The sequence below is a fragment of the Ranitomeya variabilis genome, chromosome 3, assembly GCF_051348905.1.
Source record: "Ranitomeya variabilis isolate aRanVar5 chromosome 3, aRanVar5.hap1, whole genome shotgun sequence".
Classification (NCBI taxonomy): domain Eukaryota; kingdom Metazoa; phylum Chordata; class Amphibia; order Anura; family Dendrobatidae; genus Ranitomeya; species Ranitomeya variabilis.
Window position 1 is genome coordinate 657,754,358 of NC_135234.1, and position 22,840 is coordinate 657,777,197.

A 22,840-nucleotide genomic window follows, 5' to 3' on the forward strand; every position below is an offset into this window, starting at 1 on the left:
AACTAGCCAAGGGTGCTTTGTTCCCCTGTATGGCAGTTTTTTCTGAAAACCCTTCAGACAAAACTGATGTAATTTGCAGCATCTGCCATACCAATCTAAGAAGAGGCAAGAACACTGCCAACCTGAGCACCACCAGCATGCAAAAGCACATGGCAGCCAAGCACCCCAGTAGGTGGGGGGAACGCCTGGGTACAAAATCTGTGTCTGAGGATGAAACCACTGCCCTTTTCCCTGTGTTACTGCCTTCCCAATCTGCTGTCCAAGAAGCAGGCACTGATGCCTCCTGCCCACAACCTGCAGTTGCACAGACACAACAGTCAGAAACCATGTCCAGTTCATTGTCCCTGCGCAGCGTTCAGATGTTCCTGCCTCAGACATTTCACAGGAAGCAGAAATGTTGATGTTTCGGCTTGGTGGAACTGAGTCTTTCCGTGACCTCTTGGCGGTGGCAGCCCCATGGTACTCGATTTCCAGCCGCAACTATTTTTCCCGGTGTGCCGTCCCCGCATTACATAAGCACGTGTTACGCAATATTAGCCACGCTCTGGTCAACGCAGTCACAGAGAAGGGCCACATAACCACAGACAGACAGATGTTCTTGCAGACAGGGATGCTACATTTCCCTGATGGCACACTGGGTGAATCTGGGGAAGTCTGGGACAGAGTCAGAGGGTGGGATATCATACATTTTACCCACACCAAGAATAGCGGGCCCAACTTCTATCAGGGTTTCAGTATCCTCATATTCCAGTTCCTGTCTCTCCTTCTCCTCATCCTCAGCGGAACTAGCCTCCCCATCACTCCCCAGTTGGGAGGTCTGCAGCACTGCCTTGGCGAAGCGGCAGAATGCTCTGCTGAAGCTCATCTGTTTAGGTGATAAAGCTCACAACGCAGCACAGTTATTGAAAGGGATAAAAGAACAGACCGATCAGTGGCTCTCCCCACTGAACCTCCAATCAGGTCTGGTTGTGTGCAATAATGGGCGTAACTTGGTGGCGGCTTTAAAGTTGGCAAGCTGGTACATGTTCAACACATGGCCCACGTGCTGAACTTGGTTGTGCAGCATGTTTCAAAAACATACCCAGACTTGCCGGACCTACTTGCCATGGTACGCTGTGTCAGCACACAATTGGGAAAGTTAACTCATGCTTTCGCCGGTCTAGCTTCGCTGCAGCGCTAGCGCCAGCAGCTTTAATTTGCATAGTCACCGACTGATTTGTGACCTGCCTACACGCTGGAATTTGACCTTTCATATGTTGGCAAGGCTTAGTGAGCAGCAGAGGGCAGTGTCTGAATTACACATTCTCAATAACCGTCAGAGTAACGCTCAGCCCCCACACTGCAGAGTGGGTGTGGATCACTGACATATGTGAGGTTCTTCAAAACTTTGAGTACTGTACTAAGATGGTGAGCGCTGATGACGCTATTATCAGCGTAACCATCCCCCTGCTCTGTCTGTTAAAACGTTCACTGCAGAATCTCAAAGATGAACTTTGAATGCTCAGCAGGTGGCTATGGAGCTAAATTTTACAGTTGCTGATAATTCACAGCCCAGCCTCACACAATATTCTCAGGCCACATTGGGTGATGACGAGGGACAGGAGGAGGAGGAACATGAGTTTTCAGTCTGCACTACAGAGGGGACTCCCAATCCCAACTTCATGCCTGTCCAGCATGGATGGCCTGAAGAGGAGGAGGAGCAGGAGGCGATGCGTCATGAGGAGGAGAGGATGGTTAGTGTTCTTCCTGGTGAGGACACTGAACGTTTTACTCTTTGTTGTCTGCCACACATGGCACAGTTCATGTCCGGATGCCTTTCCCAAGACCCTCGCATAAAACACATTTTGTCCAACATGAAATACTGGCTGTGCATCTTTCTTGACCTACGGTACAAGGAGAAATGTCCTTCTCTCATGTCAGAGGCAGATGTGCCATTTTCAGTGCATGCATGCCAGAGGCCCGGTGTGAAAGACTTGCTGAAAAGACTGATAGGTCTTTAAGCGTGACAAACATGCAAAAGAATAGTAAATCAGAAAGGGGGCAAATACTTGTTTTCACCACTGTAGGAGGCTATATAGGGCTCATACTGCATTTAAGAGGCTATGTTGGGGTTCATACTGTATAAAGGAGGCTATGTGGGGGCCCATAGGAAGCTATTTGAGGGGGCACATACTGTAAATGGGCGGCTATGTGGGTCTCATGCTGTATGTAGGGGCTATGTGGGGCTCAAGCTGTATATGGGAGGCTATGTGGAGCTCATGATGTATATAGGAGCTATATGGGGCTTATCCTGTATATGGGAGGCTATGTGGGGCTCATGCTGTATATAGGGGCTATGTGAGGCCTATGCTCTATATAGGGAGGCTATGTGGGGACACATACTGTATAAAGGAGGCTATGTGGGGCTCACAATGCATATTGCGAGGCTATGTGGGGATTACACTCTATATAAAGAGGCTATGTGGAACTCATGCTGCATATAGGGAGGGTACGTGGGGCTCATGCTGTTTATAGGGAGGCTATATGAGGGGTCTCATACTGTATTTAGGAGGTGCTGTGAAAGGGCTCATATGTTACATTCAGGGATGTCAGCATACTTAATTCTGCTCAATATTAAGTGATGCAATTAATATGAACATAAAATACCGTAATAATATGTTAATACTAATATTGAACATAATTAATTTCAGCTTATTGGTTCAGCCCACCACAACAGTTACAATATCTTATGTGGCCCCTTGGAAAAATTAATTCCCAACCCCTGCTTTAAACCATCAGCATATTCAGAGGATAATCATTTATATTAAACTTAACATATGATGATCACAAAATATTGCATAGGTCATTATTTTACCAACTATTATATGTATTGCAGCTATACGTAGACAATTAAGACACTGCTTTTGTGACGTTTATTCTGGAGCTACAGTTAGATGTTCACATTCTACAATGAAATATAAAACTGGGGGGATGTTTTTGTTCACTTTTGTTGCAATCATTTTTTAGTTAGTTGTGTTTTGATTTTAAAAAGTTGCATGTTCACATTGTAGCTTTTTTTTATCGTTTTTCCCACAAGCTTCAAAAATACATGAAAGGAGCACAAGTGGAAAACGTGTTTGGAGAAGAAATGCCGCCTCAAAAATTGCTTATAAGGATCTATGGAAATCATCGCATTTTTAAATACACCAAAATAAACATCAAGAAAATAAGTGCGTGAAATACCACATCTATGCAAAATATATAAGGGTCAAGTATTACAGCTAGTGCTAATAACTACAGTGGGTTTACTCATAGAAGATCTCGTCCTTGAAGCACAGCGGGCAGTTGATTCCCTATGGAAGGTTTTGAAAACTTTTTCGCACAGTATGCTATTTAAAAAATCAACCTATTGTCATGCAATATAACGTCACAAATGCAATATTAGGCAAGTTGTCTATTTCCGTTGTGATTATATTGTCATCTGTGATCTCAACTAGAGATGAGCGAACCTCAACTTAAAAGTTCAGAGTTCGCACCGGACAGTTAGTGTCCAATGCTAATTGCCAAACACTGACCTCTCTTAGAAGTCCATTGCAATGTTTGGAGTTCCAGGGGAAGTCCATGAGAGTGAGAGCAAGAGAGAACTTTGAAACAAAGTTTGGGTCGTGTACCAGAACCCGAACTTTCATGGGTCCACTCATCCCTATTTTCAACTTATGTGGTTGATGTAGCTTAAATTTTCAGTAGGTTGTTCAATGACTCGAGGTTAAACTTTCAAAATTATAAGGCCATTAGCCAAACACAGGAGAGTGGGGTTTGGTTTTTAAAATCAGCACACTGTGACTGTCCCTGCAGTCAAACACCCCCACATTCCCACCAGCAGTTGCGACAATGGGCTTCCAAATTTGTATAATATGAGTTATTTGTGTAAGGCCACGTTCACATGTTCAGTATTTGGTGAGTTCTTTACATCAGTATTCGTAAGCCAAGACCAGGAGTGGAACAGTATAATAGAAACACGTCACCACTTCTGCATTTATCACCCACTCCCGGTTTTGACTTACAAACATTGATGTAAAATACTGACTAAATACTGATCATGGCCTAATGGATAAACTGGGAGGTCAGTCTTTTTGACGTTTCTCTACTGAAGATAATAGATAAGAGTCCTGAAAAGAGCACCCACATGTTAGAGATATAGAGTATTCAGGTTCATACTAATTCACAGTAACTTGTTAAGAGATTATGTCCAGTGGGCAATGCGATTATTGGGTTAGCAAGTTGGTTGCAACAGATATCAACTTTCTTACTTACTGCCAAACACAGGAACACAATGAGATTTTGGCTTTATTCACAAGTCTAGTTGTCACGAATTTGTAATGGATCTAGTATTAAAAAAAATAAATCAGTTACAAATGGATGCACACTTTGGTTTCCATTTTGCACCAATTTTTTTATTTATTTGTGGCAGATCTGTTTTTACTGGAGATGTCTCTTAGCACCTTTGTGTTCTGAGCATGTGCAGTGCTTTAAAAAGGATGTGTTAACATATGACAAAAAACTATGACCATCTGTTATGAACTGTTTCCCTTATACTTACTAGATAAATAAAAATGTGTCCAATTGCTATCTATTTATTTGGCTGTACAAAAATGTTGTGAAGTCTACCTTTTTTGATCCAACTAAAAGTCAGATTGGAGTCAAGCGGTAAAGATTTTAGCATACCGTACTTCTGTCTGTGACGGCGGCAACTAGCATGTATCTTCAGCACCGCCACACTCACCACGCGGTTTCACCTCACAGCAGGCCATGATGCTGAACTTGTTTCCTCTTGAACTCCTCTTTGTTCTGCAAAGATTTAAAGGGAACCTGTCACCCCCAAAATCGAAGATAAGGTAAGCCCACCGGCATCAGGGGCTTATCTACAGCATTCTGTAATGCCCCTGATGTATCCTGAAAGATGAGAAAAAGAGGTTAGATTATACTCACCCAGGGGCGGTCCCGCTGCGGTCCAGTCCGATGGGCATCGCGGTCCGTCCCGGGGCCTCTCATCTTCAAAGGATGACGTCCTCTTCTTGTCTTCACGCTGTGCCTCCAGCGCAGGCGTACTTTGTCAGTGAGGGCAGAGCAAAGTACTGCAGTGCGCAGGTGCTGGGCCTCTCTGACCTTTCCCGGCACCTGCGCACTGCAGTACTTTGCTCTGCCCTCAACAGGGCAGACAAAGTATGCCTGCTCCGGAGCCGCAGTGTGAAGACAAGAAGAGGACGTCATCGTAAGAAGATGGGATGCCCTGGGTGAGTATAATCTAACCTCTTTTTCTCATCTTTCAGGATACATCGGGGGCTTATCTACAGCATTACAGAATGCAGTAGATAAGCCCCTGATGCCGGTGGGCTTACCTCATCTTCGATTTTGGGGGTGACAGGTTCCCTTTAATTCCTCAGGAGATAAAGATTTTAGGATATGCTATCAGAACAATGAAAGCAATTGCTACCATTCACCTTTCGGGTCTCCCCAATTTCCTCATAGATTGTAAGCTTGCGAGCAGGGCCCTCATTCTTGGTACAGTGGGGGAAATAAGTATTTGATCCCTTGCTGGTTTTGTAAGTTTGCCCACTGACAAAGGTTAGGTTAATTTTAACATTGAGTGATAGAATATTAAAAATAAAATCCAGAAAATCACATTGTATAAATTCTATAAATTTATTTGCATTTTGCAGTGAAAAATAAGTATTTGATACCTCTGGCAAACAAGACTTAATACTTGGTGGCAAAACCCTTGTTGGCAAGCACAGCAGTCAGACGTTTTTTGTAGTTAATGATGAGGTTTGCGCACATGTCAGGAGGAATTTTGGTCCACTCCTCTTTGCAGATGATCTCTAAATCATTAAGATTTTGAGGCTGTCGCTTGGCTGATCTCTCATCTTCCTCATGATCAAGGATACCCCATGAGTTGCGATTTTGCATGGTGCCCAAGATCGATGTCGATTGACAGTCATTTTGTATTTCTTCCATTTTTATACTATTGCACCAACATTTGTCTCCTTTTCACCCAGCGCCTTACTTATGGTTTTGTAGCCCATTCTTGTCCCAGACATCCTTATAAAGCACTTTGGTCTTGCCCATGTTGTAGAGGTTACAGTCTGACTGATTAATTGAGTCTGTGGACAGCAGTCTTTTATAAAGGCTGATTAGGAGTGTCTTACTGGTCTGTAGGAGCCAGAACTCTTAATGGTTGGTAGGGGATGAAATACTTATTTCTCACTGCAAAATGCAAATAAATTTATAGAATTTATACAATGTGATTTTCTTGATTTCATTTTTGATACTCTATCTCTCAATGCTAAAATTAACCTACCCTTACAATTATAGACTGTTCGTGTCTTTGTCAGTGGGCAAACTTACAAAATCAGCAAGGGATCAAATATTTATTTCCCCTACTGTATCTGTTGATTTATGTGATTATTGTGATGCTGTAATGTCTTCTATTGTCTGTACAATAATGGAAAGTGCTGCGCAATATGCTGTCGCTATAGAAATAAAATTATTATTATTATTCCCCGACCTATCTCTTGACAGGAGGTCCTTCTTTAGGCAGCCCCACCTACCACTTCTTGCTCAAACGTGTTTCCTGCTCTGAGGGCCACGTGCATTTAATCTCCTCTATTAAGCTTCCCGTTAACGACCCAGCCTGTTTATTTGTCCTGCCTGACCTCATCGCTCCTGACCTCGGTTACGTTTTTTGATACTGTGCTTCCTGCCCTGACCTCGAACAAACCGGGGCCTGTCCTGGCATCGTACCTGGCGACTACCTGTGGCAAAACCTAAACTCACCATCAGAGGCTCTCGTGAGCACCAGGCAGTCACTTAGTCACGTCCCTTGAGTGTAAACCTGGTCCCTGGCACAGTGGGTCCAGTGTTACACTGTCCTTTAAATGCATGTATCCTGCGCTGGATAATTTTATTTGTATTTTTGTCATCCCAAAACAGATCTAAAAACAGAAATAACTACTGTACATGTGAACAGAGCCTAAGAAAACATATTCAAATTAGCCTGATAGTATTTAGTGATGATCCAGGATAAGACAAAAGACAAAAACAAACCCCAATACAATGTTTTTACATGCTTGCCTTATGGGTAAGATATCCTATGGGTACAATAAATCTTACTAAACCTTAAATAAATAAATATAAATATATATATATATATATATATATATATATATATATATATATATATATATATATATATATATATATATATATTACATGTAAATGAGCTGTGAAGATCCATAGGCCGGACACAGATCACACAGTGACACAAACACTCCCTGAGAATTTGCCTCCAGAGCTTATCTTAAGGCTGGAGTCACACTGCCATCAATTCTCACGGGCGAGAGAATCGGGGCGATTATGCTAATGGAACTGGGCTCAAACTCTGTCAGAGTGTCAGATAGCCAAGTGTGATCTTACTGTGTGTTATCTTACAAGGAGCACAGGTGCAGAGAAGATGGAGAACTTAATTTCTCCATCTTCTCCATTGTCTTTGCTCATGCACATCAGCCTGCACTCAGATGAAATCAAAGCGAAGTCCGATATCTCACTTGCAGACAGACTCATATGGGTGTGTGTGATCTGATTATCACAGGTGTGCATTGCCCCATAGTATAACATTATTTGTGCCGAGTGGTATCCAATAAAACAACGGATTGCACTCGGCCATGTTATACGCCAGTGTGAGCGAGCCCTAAAGGAAAGAATTTCCAGAGTGAGACATAGAGATCGGGCTGTCAGTCATTACATGTCTCACACTGGTAATGGCCCCTTTCATTTAAAATAAACTCTGAAGGCAGATTTTCATGGAGATCTATGCCCAGTCCATAGATTTTAACAGCTAATTTACATATTTAAAAAATGAGGATTTCTCAGGAATAAAACATCAGATCAGAGATATCAAGGTATCAGGTTTTTCAGCTTCCTATTACCTACACTTCTATATAGATGGCACAAGAGGGCTGATTCTACCCTGAGGTCAGACTCCCCCTGTTTGGTGTGGGCTCCGGCGCTGAGCCCACACCTTTCCGGGCACATGTCAGGCGATATGTACAGCTGATATGTACCCACAACAGCCGAGGGTGGAATCGCGATCCACCTGTGACTGTTAACTAGTTAAATGCCGCTGTCAGTCTCTGACAGCAGCATTTAACTCACGCTTCCGGCAAGCGTGCTTGAAATCCCGCCCATCGGTGACCCTGTCACGTGATCGCGGGTCACCAATGGGTTGGCATGAGAACCAGAGGTCTCCAGCAGACCTTTATGGTTGTCATAGCCAGATTGCTTTGAATCAGCGCTCATAGCAAGTGAAGATTTCTGCTACATACAGGCGATCTGATCATCACCTGTATGTAGCTGAGCCGATCGGACAAGTGCAGCTTCTAGTCTCAGGTATTGGAAAATGGCGCCAGTTTTTTAACAAACTTTGAAATTTTTTGTCATCACTTAAATAAAAAAGAATCTAGACATGTTTGGTGTCTATGAAAGTGTAATGACCTGGAGAATCATAATGTCAGTTTTAGCATTTAGTGAACATGGTAAAACAGAAAACAACATGGGATTGCATTTTTTTTTGCAGTTTCACCAAACTTGAAACTTTTTTCCCATTTTTCAGTACATGATATGTTAAAATCAATGGAGTCGTTCAACAGTTCAACTCGTCCTGAAAAAAAACAAGCCCTTAAATGGCTATTTTGACCAAAAAATAAAAAGTTATTGCTCTGGGAATAAGGGCAGCAAAAAATTAAAATGCAAAAACAAAAATACCTCTGGTCATTAAGGGGTTAACTTTATCACCCGAGACGTATCCATATGTCCCTGTGACCTGATACTTACTGACCTGGAATGTATGGATAAGTCCTGGCAATTGCTGCCGACTGTCAGATGATTCTGACAGCTGACACCCGGCATTCTGTGCCAGGAGTGGCATCATTTTGGGAGCTAGCAGAGGGAAGACAGCCCCTCTGTCCTTGGATTAGGGACCCCGCAACGTCATTCCAGGGTCCTGATCGTAGCTGTGGTGAACCGATGTCGTCATGAACCTCGCACACTCTCTGACTCTATTCAGCCACTGTCCTCCATAGCTTCACTGCATGACACAGACACTGCCACTAGTTTCTACAATGCCGCTCTGGCATCAGCCATTGATTCGGTCACCCCTGTCATTCATAGCAGAGTGTGAAGAATCAATAGACAACCCTGGCACAATAACAAGATGATTTCACTGCACTCAAACAAGCAACACTCGCATTCAAATCAGCTCTCACCTCTGCTAAAAAGGCCTACTTTACAACCCTTGTATCTTCCCTATCCCACAACCCCAAACAGTTGTTCAACACCTTTAACTCCCTCCTCTACCCTCCACTGCCCCCTCCGACTTACCTAATCTCTGCCAAGGACTTTGCCACGCACTTCAAAAATAAGATAGACCAAACAAGGCAAGCCTTTGTTGACAAACCACCACAACCCCTTTGTATGCCAGACCAATGCGCTAACCCCATAACTTCCCTCTCCAAAATCACTGAAGGACAGCTTACTTATCTTCTCTCCAAATCACACCTCACCACTTGTGCACTTGACCCAATCTCATCCCACCTCACCACCACACTAAACCCATCCCTAACCCATCTCTTCAACCTATCACTAACTTCTGGTACCTTCCCTTCTGCTTTCAAACATGCCACCATCACACCCATCCTCAAAAAGCCATCCCTTGACCCGAGCGCTATGTCTAGCTATCGCCCCATATCTTTGCTCCCATTTGCTTCCAAATTACTTGAGCAGCACGTCCACGCTGAACTTTCCTCTCACCTTGCATCTATCTCTCTCTTCAACAACCTACAACAATCTGGCTTTCATCCCCACCATTCCACTGAGACTGCTCTTACGAATGACTTAGTGACAGCCAAAGCTAACAGACAATTCTTTATACTCCTCCTTCTAGACCTGTCCTCTGCCTTCGACACAGTTGACCACTGCCTCCTACTACAGATCCTCTCTTCCTTTGGTGTCAAAGACCTTGCCCTATCCTGGATCTCCTCATACCTTACCAACCGGACATTTAGTGTTTCCTGCTCCCATACTACCTCTTCATCTCGCCCCTTCTCTGTTGGAGTCCCTCAAGGCTCTGTCCTAGGACCCCTTCTCTTCTCAATCTATACCCTTGGCCTGGGACAACTCATAAAGGCCTATGGCTTCCAGTACCACCTGTATGCTGACGACACTCAGATCTACCTCTCTGGCCCAGATGTCACCTCTCTACTGTCCAGAATCCCAGAGTGTCTATCAGCCATATCTTCCTTCCTCAAACTCAATATGGACAAATCTGAACTAATTATCTTTCCTCCATCTCGCACACCTTCCCTACCTGATCTATCTATTACAAAAAATTAATTCATACTTTCCCCTGTCCTGGTAATCCGCTGCCTCAAAGTAGCCATTGACTCTATCCTGTCCTTTAAACCGCACATCCAAGCTCTCGCCACCTCCTGTCGCCTCCAGCTCAAAATGATTGTGCATGCCCTAATCATCTCCCACCTCGACTACTGCAACATCCTCCTCTGTGGCCTACCTTCTAACACTCTCGCACCCCTCCAGTCCATCCTTAACTCTGCTGGCTGACTAATTAATCTCTCTCCTCGCTACACTCCTGCTTCCCCTCTTTGCAAATCCCTTCCTGGCTCCCAATTTCCCAGCATATCCAGTTTAAACTAGTAACACTGACCTACAAAGCCATCCATAACCTTTCTCCTTCGTATATTTCTGAACTAATCTCTCAATATCTTCCCTCACATAATCTCCGGTCCTCCCAAGACCTCCTTCTCTCCTCCACGCTTATTCGCTACTCACCCAATCGCCTCCAAGACTTGTCCTGAATATCCCCCATCATCTGGAATTCTGTGCCCCAACACATCCTGTTATCCACCACATTTGGATCCTTCAAACGGAACCTGAAAACCCACCTCTTCAAAGAAGCTTACAATCTGTAATGACCACATGCCCACCTCAACACCATTGGAGCTACTGCAACCCCTGACCTATTGTCTCCTTCCACACAATCCTGTAGAGTGTAAGCCTGCAAGGGTAGAGTCCTCTTCCCTCTGTATCAGTCTGTCATTGTTAGTTTTGTTTAGTGATATTTGTACAGGTCCTTCTCAAAAAATTAGCATATAGTGTTAAATTTCATTATTTACCATAATGTAATGATTACAATTAAACTTTCATATATTATAGATTCATTATCCACCAACTGAAATTTGTCAGGTCTTTTATTGTTTTAATACTGATGATTTTGGCCTACAACTCCTGATAACCCAAAAAACCTGTCTCAATAAATTAGCATATCAAGAAAAGGTTCTCTAAACGACCTATTACCCTAATCTTCTGAATCAACTAATTAACTCTAAACACATGCAAAAGATACCTGAGGCTTTTAAAAACTCCCTGCCTGGTTCATTACTCAAAACCCCCATCATGGGTAAGACTAGCGACCTGACAGATGTCAAGAAGGCCATTATTGACACCCTCAAGCAAGAGGGTAAGACCCAGAAAGAAATTTCTCAACAAATAGGCTGTTCCCAGAGTGCTGTATCAAGGCACCTCAATGGTAAGTCTGTTGGAAGGAAACAATGTGGCAGAAAACGCTGTACAACGAGAAGAGGTGACCGGACCCTGAGGAAGATTGTGGAGAAGGACCGATTCCAGACCTTGGGGAACCTGAGGAAGCAGTGGACTGAGTCTGGTGTGGAAACATCCAGAGCCACCGTGCACAGGCGTGTGCAGGAAATGGGCTACAGGTGCCGCATTCCCCAGGTAAAGCCACTTTTGAACCAGAAACAGCGGCAGAAGCGCCTGACCTGGGCTACAGAGAAGCAGCACTGGACTGTTGCTAAGTGGTCCCAAGTACTTTTTTCTGATGAAAGCAAATTTTGCATGTCATTCGGAAATCAAGGTGCCAGAGTCTGGAGGAAGACTGGGGAGAAGGAAATGCCAAAATGCCTGAAGTCCAGTGTCAAGTACCCACAGTCAGTGATGGTGTGGGGTGCCATGTCAGCTGCTGGTGTTGGTCCACTGTGTTTCATCAAGGGCAGGGTCAATGCAGCTAGCTATCAGGAGATTTTGGAGCACTTCATGCTTCCTGGCACCTGCTCACAGTGCCAAAACCACTGGTAAATGGTTTACTGACCATGGTATTACTGTGCTCAATTGGCCTGCCAACTCTCCTGACCTGAACCCCATAGAGAATCTGTGGGATATTGTGAAGAGAAAGTTGAGAGACGCAAGACCCAACACTCTGGATGAGCTTAAGGCCGCTATTGAAGCATCCTGGGCCTCCATAACATCTCAGCAGTGTCACAGGCTGATTGCCTCCATGCCACGCCGCATTGAAGCAGTCATTTCTGCCAAAGGATTCCCGACCAAGTATTGAGTGCATAACTGAACATTATTATTTGATGGTTTTTTTGTTTGTTATTAAAAAACACTTTTATTTGATTGGACGGGTGAAATATGCTAATTTATTGAGACAGGTTTTTTGGGTTATCAGGAGTTGTATGCCAAAATCATCAGTATTAAAACAATAAAAGACCTGACAAATTTCAGTTGGTGGATAATGAATCTATAATATATGAAAGTTTAATTGTAATCATTACATTATGGTAAATAATGAAATTTAACACTATATGCTAATTTTTTGAGAAGGACCTGTATTTTGATGTAACCCCGTCTGTAATGTAGAGCACCACAGAATTAATGGTGCTATATAAATAAATTATAATAAATAATAATAAATGAATAAAATCAAGGTCACCAGAGCTAGCAAAGTTGCTTGATCATGCTCAGAGCACAATCAAGCAACTTTGTTTGTCAGTGCAGCGTGGCATAGGAAAGCTCCTGCATCCCTATGCTATACAAGCGATATGTGTGTATATATATATATATATATATATATATATATATATATATACACTGTATATATATATATATATATATATATATATATATATATATATATATATATATATATATATATATATATAGTACCCATGAATACATATTTTTTTAAAACAACAAGCAAAAAAAAGGATATATATTTGGTATAAAAAAGGACATATATTTGGTATTACCGCGACTGGAACGACCCAATCGATAAATCTGTCCTACTAGTTAACCCCTTTAGTGAACACCATAAAAAATAAAAAGCAAAGCAAAAAACAGTGCTTTTACATCATACTGCTGAACAAAAAGTGGAATAAGACGCGATAAAAAAGACAAATATAAATAAGCATGATACCGCTGAAAACCTTATCTTATCCCTCAAAAAAACAAGCTGCCATACAGCTCCATCAGTGGAAAAATTTAAAACTTATAGCTCTCAGAATAAAGCAATACAATAATAATTATTTTTTCTATAAAACAGCTTTTATTGTGTAAAAGCGACAAAACATAAAAAATATGTAAATGGGGTATCACTGTAATCGCACTGACCTAAAGAATAAAACTGCCTCATCAATTTTACCACACGCGGAATGACATTAAAAATTGCTTTTTTTTGTTCATTTTGCCTCTCAAAAATTGGAATAGAAAGCAATTAAAAAATGTCATGTGTCTGAAAATGGTAATAATAATAATAATATCAACTCTTCCAGCAAAAAACAAGACCTCACATGACTCTGTGGGCCCAAAATATGGAAAACTTATTGCTCTCAACATGTGGTGATGCAAAAGCAAGTTTTAGAAATAAAAGCGTTTTTTAGTGTGTAACAGCAGCAAAACATAAAAAAAAGATGTGAATCTGATATTGCTGTAATCACACCAACCCGAAGAATAAAGTCGGCACATTACTTATGCCATACAAGGAATGGCGTAAAAAAAAAACAAAAACAATTCTTCACCTGCTGTTGATTTGTTCATTCTGACTCCCAAAGATCACAGTAAGGTGCACATTTATCCTTTGCTCTGCGCTGAGCGCTTATACCGAGATTTCCATGTAAATCTCTGAAATATGTGATTCATATGGAATCCCTGGAGCAAGATTCCCTATAATGAGGCAGATGGAGGAACTGTGGACGCCATAGGACATGTGATATTGCAGCATCACTGTTTTTAGGATTGCAAAAAGTGCCGTCGGCCACTGTTTTGTGTGCTTCTGAAAAGCAGTTGTTTCTGAGCTTCCTATATAAGCAGGCTTTATCATGTTACTAGCCATAGGTAAGTGTTCACACTAGGCAGTCAGCTCAGGTACCCATCCGTTTTGAGATTACCTTGACGTTTGGTGGATGGGCTCACAATTTTTGGCCAAATATTGTGCTAAGAATCTCATGTGTTTTTTCATAAATTTCACAAGCCATTATGCTATTCACGTTTCATATATTGCACATTTCCTTGCCTTAGCACAGTATGTTTTGAGTGCAGCCATTGATCTATTTGTTATATGACTTTTCTGGTTATGCACCAGTTTACACTATATTATTGTTCAGTCAGTTTCTTATATTTACTTCTGAAAAGAAGGACACAGCTGAACAGAGACCAGATGGAGTCCAGAGTGAGTCTGCTGCCTCATTATAGTGAACGGATCCCTCGGGGGTTTCATCTCAGAGATTTAGATGGAAACCCTGATAATAGTGCTCAGCGTAGAGCGCCGTATAAATGTGATCCCAAACGTTATGCAAAACGTTACTAACAAAAGATTAAACTCAATCCGCAAAAAAAGCAAGTGCCCACTCAGGTCTGTCATCTGTTAACGAAAAAATATAGGGGTTTCCACGTTACTGGTAGCACAAAGGCTCTTGAAAAGCAAAATGGCTCCTCATCCCTAAATTCAGCAAACTCTGCACTCCCAAATCCAAATGCCTCTTCCCTTCTGAGCCCCACAGTGTACCTAAACTACATATAGCATCCACGTTTGACATTTCTGAAGTGATGAGAGCCCACCTAGCTTAAGGGTGCTGGGCATAATATACTGGTGACTGCAACATACTGATCACTACAGTATACCGGTCACTACAACGGCAGTTTACAATTTTCACTCGGCAACATTCATTGCTGCTTGTTTCTGGAAAACACCCATGGAATCAAAATCGTCAATACACCTGTAGATAAAGTTCCAAAGAAGTATAATTTCCAAAATGGGGTGACTTGAGGGGGAAATTCTGCTTGAGGGAGTTCGCAAACTCTTCTAGGAAAATCTCTGCAACCAGGAGGTAAATAACGCTCCATCCCTCCCGAGTCTCTCCGTATGGCTAAGCAGTACTGTACAGCCACATGTGGGATATTGTCATATTCAGTAGAAATTGTGGGACAAATTTTGGTGCTATTTGTAGCCACTTCTTTTGTGTAAATGTAAAATCTGGAGCTAAAGCAAAATTTTGGTGGTAAAAATGTAATTATTTTTTCTTTACTGCCCAATGGTATAAAATTCTGTGACACAATATGGTGTCAATATGATCACTGCACCTGTAGATGAATTCATTGAGAGGTGTGAGAGGTGTAGTTTGTAAATTGGGGTCACTTATGGGGGTTTCTGCTGTTCTGGCAACTCAGGGCCTCTCCCAGTGGGTCTTGGCACCCACAAACCATAACAGTAAAATCTGCACTATAGTATAACGCTCCTTTCCTTCTGAGCTTTGCACTATGCCTGAAAAATATTTCCCAATTACATGTAGGTTATTGTCACACTCAGGTAAAAATGGATTTCAGTTTGTTGTAAAAAATGTTCCTATTTGTCCTTAAAAAAATTAAAACTTGGAGCTAAAACAATATTTTAGTGGTAAAAATATAATTTATTCTTTCTTCACCACTCAATGGTATAAAATTCTGTGAGGCTCATGTGGTGTAAATTTGATCACTGCACCCCTAGATGAATTTTTTGGGGAGTTTGTAAATTGATTTCACATATGAGAGGTTTCTGTGGTTCTGACACCTCAGCTGCAATGCCAATGTGATGTGGCACCCTAAAACCAATCTAGCAAAATCTAAACTCCAATATGGCGCTTCTTCCCTTCTGAGCTTTGCGCTGTGCCTCAAAAGTAAGATTCCCCAACATAAGGGCTATCAGCGGACTCAGGAAAAATTGCACAACAAATTGTATGGTGCAGTTTCTCCTGTTACCCTTGTGGAAATAAAAAATTAGGGCTAAAATAACATTTTTGTGGGGAAAATGTGATTTTTTTTACAGCTCAACCATATAAACTTCTTTGAAGCACCTGGGGGTTCAAGGTGCTCACCACACATCTAAATACATTCCTTGAGGGGTCTAGTTTTCAAAATGGGGTCATTGTGTGGATTTCCCTTGATTAGATTCTAACATTTCAACATATTCATCAGTGTGCCACACCACTGTAGATATTGTTATGGATTCTTCCTGGCGTTCTTTTGATTCCTTTTTAGATCCCCCCCTGATGTGTTTAGCACTAGTGAGGGAAAGCTCTTATTGGCCTTACAGGTGTGCCCAACAGGAGAAATCACTCTTCTTCACATATACAAGTGGATGTAGGCATTGGAGCTGAGCTACTGGGCATGTGGACACTGGATACATTAGGTGGTCATTCTGGGAAGGAATCAAAATGACACCAGACGGAACCATAGCAAATATCTAGAGGCAAGTTCTCTTTTTATGATCCAAATGTGTATGTTTTGCCTGATCTAATAAGCGGAATTCTTATTCAACCATGAAACAACTCATGAAAGCTATTTGATGGAAGGAATTCCTCCAGGTTTGTTTTATGACCCACTCTTGACTTCATAAAAAAATCTACACTCGTGAATCTGTCGTTTTGCTATGTTTCCAACTCTCCTAACTGCGAGCTGCATAAAGCAGTGACATTGACCTTGATGCTAGAGCTTCTTTTTGTTCTACTTACTTGTTTTTTTATTTTTTGGGGGAGGTATTTGCAGCAATTTTCAAAAAACACTGATTGCTGCAGTGCCGGAGTCCTCTTTTTCTTGACATGTGGCTGGCCCTGCCCACCCATAACTGATTGACAGTTTTCTCCTTATACTGTGCATATGGACATATCTGTCAATCAGCAGCTGGAGTACAGGGGGAGCCACAAGTCATGAATATTGAGTACCCTAGCAGCTAGTGAACAGATTGCAGCATGTAGTACAAGTTCCCTAAGGAACTAACAATTAATAAATGCTTTTTTTTATTATTATTATACATGCTCAATGATAATACAAATAATAATGATGATAATGATGCTAATAATAATAATAATAATAATAATAAAAATGCTTAAATTGCCCCTTTTTTCCCAATTCAAATATAAAATTAACTATGTAATGGTATTGTCGCACGTGTAAAAGTCCTCGTCATGAAAACTGAAAATTAATAAACCGAAATGGAAAACCGTGTTAAGAAAAAAAAAATCTAAATGCCAGAATTACAGATTTTTGGTCACGGCACCTCTTACATAGTCATAAAACCACTGTATACAATGGTAATGGTATGAATAAAAACTGCAGCTTGCCAAACCAAAAAACACTCATACAAATCTTTCAACAGAAAAATAATGAAGGTTAGGTGTCATAAAATGGCAACATAAATTAGTTTTTTCTTTGTCAACAAAGTTCAAAAAAATTTCGACCATTAAAATAATAATATAAAAACTTTATAAGTTTGGCATCATTGTAATCATACCGACCTGAAAAGCTCAGGTTGATATGACACGTGTAGCACACAATGAAACCCCCCTAAAAAATGGCAGAATTGCTTTATTTTTGTCACTGTTTCAGACCACTAGAAACTTTGTTCCTGTTTTTCGGGACCTTATATGGCAAAGTGAATGGCGTCATTCAAAACTATAACTCGTTCTGCCAAGAAAACAAGCTAACACAAAAATGAAAAATATATAGCTGTTGGAAGACGGGGAAAAAAATGAAAGCACAAAAATGAAAAATGGCCGGACCTAAAGGGGTTAGATGGTCCCTGCGAGCCAAGGGAGACACCTTTTTTCCTAAAAGTGCCGCAATCCTTACTGATTTCAGCATCTAAGGGGTTAATTGATTGTTAATTTGAAAGTGTGGATATACATTCACATGTTTTTTGGTGTTTGGATGTACCATATACACTTATGCTATTGATATTGATATAAAAATGGAAAGCGCTAATTGTAAATGTTGTAATAATAAGTGTACAAGTAAGAGAGCCGATACACAAATAGGATGCGTCCGACTGCCAAGCCATTTCTTGGTATTTTCATATAACTTTGCTGCTCTCCATAACAACAAGGGTGGTTACGGTATATGTGTAGGGAAAATTCAGTTCTTGGCTGACACCGAGATACAAAATACTCCAGACTAAAATAGAAAATACATTCTTGGAGACTTAACCGCTGGAACATTGGAATGTCGACAATTCCATCTTGATCAGTTTAAATTGCTGTAATAAAGATAATAATCGTTATACCCATTAGAAGTCGTATCAACCAAGGGAACGGATTTCATAAGCAACAACGTTAATCTAACACCCATGAGAAAGAATAAAGGCCGGCCTGAGACTCGGTGCTGCTCTTTGCAAAATTGCCCTTGGTGCCCCTACACCATTGTTGCGTCACTAAGGCTACTTTCACACTAGCGTCGTGCACTGCATGTGGCTATGCGTCGTTTTGCAGAAAAAACGCATCCTGCAAAAGTGCTTGCAGGATGCGTTTTTTTCTCCATAGACTAGCATTAGCGACACAGTGCGACGAAATGCCACACGTCGCAACCGTCGTGCGACGGTTGCGTCGTGTTGCGTCGGACCGTCGGCACAAAAAAAGTTACATGTAACTTTTTTTGTGCGTCCTCAGCGTCTTTTCCGACCGCGCATGCGCGGCCGGAACTCCGCCCCTGCCTCCCCGCACATCACAATGGGGCAGTGGATGCGATGTAAAACTGCATCCGCTGCCCCGTTGTGCGGCGGTTTCACTGCTAGCGTCGGTACGCCGCAACGTCGCATAGCGACGTGCGGTGCACAACGCTAGTGTGAAAGTAGCCTTAGGGTAAGTGCACACGTTGCGGATTCTGCTGCGGATTTTTCCGCAGCGGATTTTCACGCGGTTTCTTCTGCGGATTCCTCTGCTGGTTTTCAACTGCACTTTCCTATTGGTGCAGGTTGAAAACCGCTGCGGAATCTGCAGAAAGAAGTGACATGCTGCAGAAAATAATCCTCTGCGTTTCCGCGCGGATTTTTCCGCAGCATGTGCACAGCGTTTTTTTTTCCCCATAGGTTTACATGGTACTGTAAACTTAGGGAAAACTGCTGCGGATCCGCAGCGTCAAATCCGCTGCGGATCCGCAGCAAAATCCGCAGCGTGTGCAATACCCTTAGTTTCCACAGGAAAAACAGGATGGTTTTTTGGACATAGAGCACTTCTTTCAGAGTATTTTCAGCATTTTTCACCCGTTGACTTGAATGGGTGGTGAAAAAAATGCACCAAAAATGCAGGTATCAGGTTTTGCTGCGTTTTTTGTGCCAAAACCTGATTCTATGGAATAGGACTTTTTTTTAACACTAAACTTTATCAGCATGCACAAGACACGAACCTAGCAAGCCAAACCACCACAAAAAAAAAACGCATCAAAAACACAGCAAAAAACTCAAGAAAGAAGAAGGAAAACATGCATTTTTCGGCAGCTTCTTTTCTGCCAAGATATCAGGTTTTGCTGCAAAAAAAGAAAAAGCTGAAAAAACACCTAGTGTGAACTTACCCTTAGACTTTTAAATCTACAGGAAAAGGTCATAAAAAAGCCGCACCCTGAGCTTACTTCATTTTTAAAAAACATGTGAGACATTGAGTGTTTATATTGCATTTTATAATTGTCCATAGATTTACATGTAACATCTGGACAAAGCACGTTTTGCATAAAAAAAGTGGCAAAAATATGATTAAAGAAAATTTCAAAAAGTGGATTTGTTAAAAGAAAAAATATGAATCCAGCTTAAAATTTCTGTCTACTATATGTGAACAATTTTGGAAGTTTTAAATCACTTTCTAATGTCCATAAACAAGCCCATAGTATCAACAATCTACTTTATGTCCTGGGAGAAGCGAATAAAGGGGACATGCAACAGAATGGAATAAATATTATATTGGGCCCTATGCCAATTTTCAGCTTATTGTATCTATCGGTGCTGCTCTCTTCAGTGCCCCCACTTAGTTATTGACCTGCTGCTTGCTGGAAATTATAAAATAAAAAACTGCCCACTGTGCTGCATGCAGGAAGCTCCTGAGCAACTGCAGGAAGGGAATTGCAGATGGCAGGAGATGGAGTGGTGTCTATGCATGGTCACTGGTATGTTGATATCACCGATTCACCTCTGACAAGACTGTGGTAATGAACGGTGGGGATGAGTGGAGCTGTGGAAGTGTTTGGCAGCAAGTGGTATACAGAGAAGGAGTGAATAACTTGTACCTGACTCAATGTTGCCCCCACTGCAGTTTGGCGGCTGGCACCTTCTAAGCAAAATATGATGCCACAATAGTGTGAAAAAAAAAACACATTGCTACCCTAGAGTAATAACCATTGTCACATTTGCAAAAAAAAAACAAAACACGCGCAGATTGTCCTAAAATGTTCTAGTAATGTTTACTGCACAAAAGAGCAAAAAATGGCAGTTCTGTGGACACAAGTCACAAGACGCATAGTGTAAAGCATATACAGCATTCAAAATAAGATTATAATGCCAACTTGTCATTGTTACAGGAGTAAGAGAAATTAGATCCTGAAACAGGTATATTAACAGTGGCAGCTAAGGGGTTAAACTGCCTCTAAATCAGCAGGCGACCCTCAGTATAAGTCAGACAGATTCCTGATGCTGATTGGGCGAGTATATAGGCAATACTCACCCTATCATCATGAGGTATACAACCGTCATGGAGCACTTAACAGCAATCTGTCATCAGGTTTTTGCTTTGATATCTGAGAGCACTATGAGATAGGGACAATGATTAGGCTGTGTGCTGTTGTTTCAATACAATGAGCGTTTTATCAGCAGGAGATTAACACTACAGGACTACAGCTCCTGTCCATCCTGGTCCAACTCCGCCCTCACCACTGATAAGCAGCTTACTGTAAATATACATTATACACAGAAAGCTGCTAATCTGGGGTGTCTGCTGGGTCAGCTTTCTGAGATCTGCTACATGCTACATCTAAAAACTCTGATTGTATCACAACTGCAGTAATTTAAGCGATACATCATTATACTCAAGGTTTATTTTCCTACATTATGCTGCTCTTAGATGACGTAGCAAAAACCCGGTGAGCTCATGAGAAATGTATTACGCATATAGCGTTAAGAGGTTAAACACTCATAGCCCCAGTCAACTACATGCACAGACTGGGGGGCAGAGAAATCTGTCTTAAAACAGAAGTATATGGTAATGGTGAAAACCATAACATAAAGGACTATTCTTTTGTTTGTTTTGGTGAATAAAAGTTGTTTTTTGTAAAAAAAAACAAAAAAAACAAAACAGGACTGTGGAGATCTCTCACCATCGCCTCGGCTGTAGTCAATGCTCATTTGTGGTCTTCACCTTCTCAACCTGCTGGTGCAGTAACTGTCCATCAACACCCTCTTCCTGCTGAGACCTCCGGCACCATCTTCCCTGACCAATGTTCAACTGGTCCAGAATATTTCCCGAGACCCTCACATATAAGTTTCATATCTGTGCACAGGTGTTCTTCTGACCCAAGCTGCTTTTTCATATCAGCCAAGCTTGTATTCTGACCTGATTGTGTGTGTCCAGGCAAGACTTGAGGTAAACCGTGAAGATTCCTGCTGAATGACGAGATCTTACAATGGTTAGGGATTGATGCAGGACATATATTGTAAAATGTTACCACTTTTTACAATACTCAAAAAGATGTATTTTCTGTATTCAGAATAGTCTGAAAAAATGTATTTAGCAAATTCAATCTTGTAATGTTATATCATTATACCCAAGGCTCAGCCGGTATCTGAAGGAATAAGCATTCACAAGCAGGATTAGAAAAAAAAACTAGAATAAAGTTTCCTGTCATTATACTCGTAACAAAACAACATCACAATGCTCATCCACTCCTACATTCTGCATATTTTCATCTTCTGCTATTCTGGAAATCTAGTTGCACCCGTGGTTTTCTTCTTTTTTTTAGCCATCTGGTTTGCTTTTCTATTTAAAGAAAAACATTTTCATTTTAAGGAGCCTCCTGGTTCTTGTTTTGCTCAAAAGCATAAAGGAAAGAAGACGTTCAGTAAAGTCTGTATGCTGGAAATGAAAGCTAAACGAATCCTCCTATGGGCCCCAGTGTTGGACAGAAAACTAACACACGGATTTCTCAATATCACTGGAGCTTTGCTTTACACTCTAGATGTATTTTATTTATGAGATTGTTAAGTATTTTGGTAGATGGGTTTTCTATTATGATCTACACTGTATAAGACAAGCTAGGCTTGGTGCACGTCAGGAGAACATTGCCTGCCTGACTGCTCGGGGCCAACTGAAAAGTTGGGTGGAGGAAGGATAATGCTATGGGGCTGTTTTTCAGGCTTCGGCCTTGACTACTTAGTTCCAGTCATGGGAATGACATTTTAATGCTTAACCATACTAAAGCATATTGGAAAATTGTACCTTCCAACTTTGTGAGAACAGTTTGTGCGTGGATGTTTTCCGTTCCAGCATGACTGTGCCGTATGTCCAGAGAGCGCATTGGTTTTTCGGAGTTTGGTGTGAAAGAACATGACTGGCCGCACAGATCCCTGACCTCAGCGATATCAAGAATCTTTAGATAGGACTAAAACATATATTGTGAGCCTGACCCTGTCATTCAACTTCAGAATCTG

The 22,840-nt window shown here is 41.5% G+C and overlaps 1 long non-coding RNA gene across 2 annotated transcripts in view; it reads right to left on the minus strand.

Annotated features, from left to right (window-relative positions):
• The window catches only part of LOC143816876 (uncharacterized), a 97,740-nt gene extending 75,649 nt beyond the window's left edge, over positions 1 to 22,091 (minus strand). Inside the window, exon 1 of one of the 2 annotated variants that reach the window (XR_013224009.1) lies at positions 21,511 to 22,091. This is a non-coding gene — a long non-coding RNA (uncharacterized LOC143816876). Of the gene's footprint in view, positions 1 to 4,293; positions 4,357 to 21,510 lie in introns of those variants that run through there. The other variant, XR_013224010.1, reaches the window with a different exon arrangement.
• Positions 22,092 to 22,840: the final 749 nt, after the last annotated feature.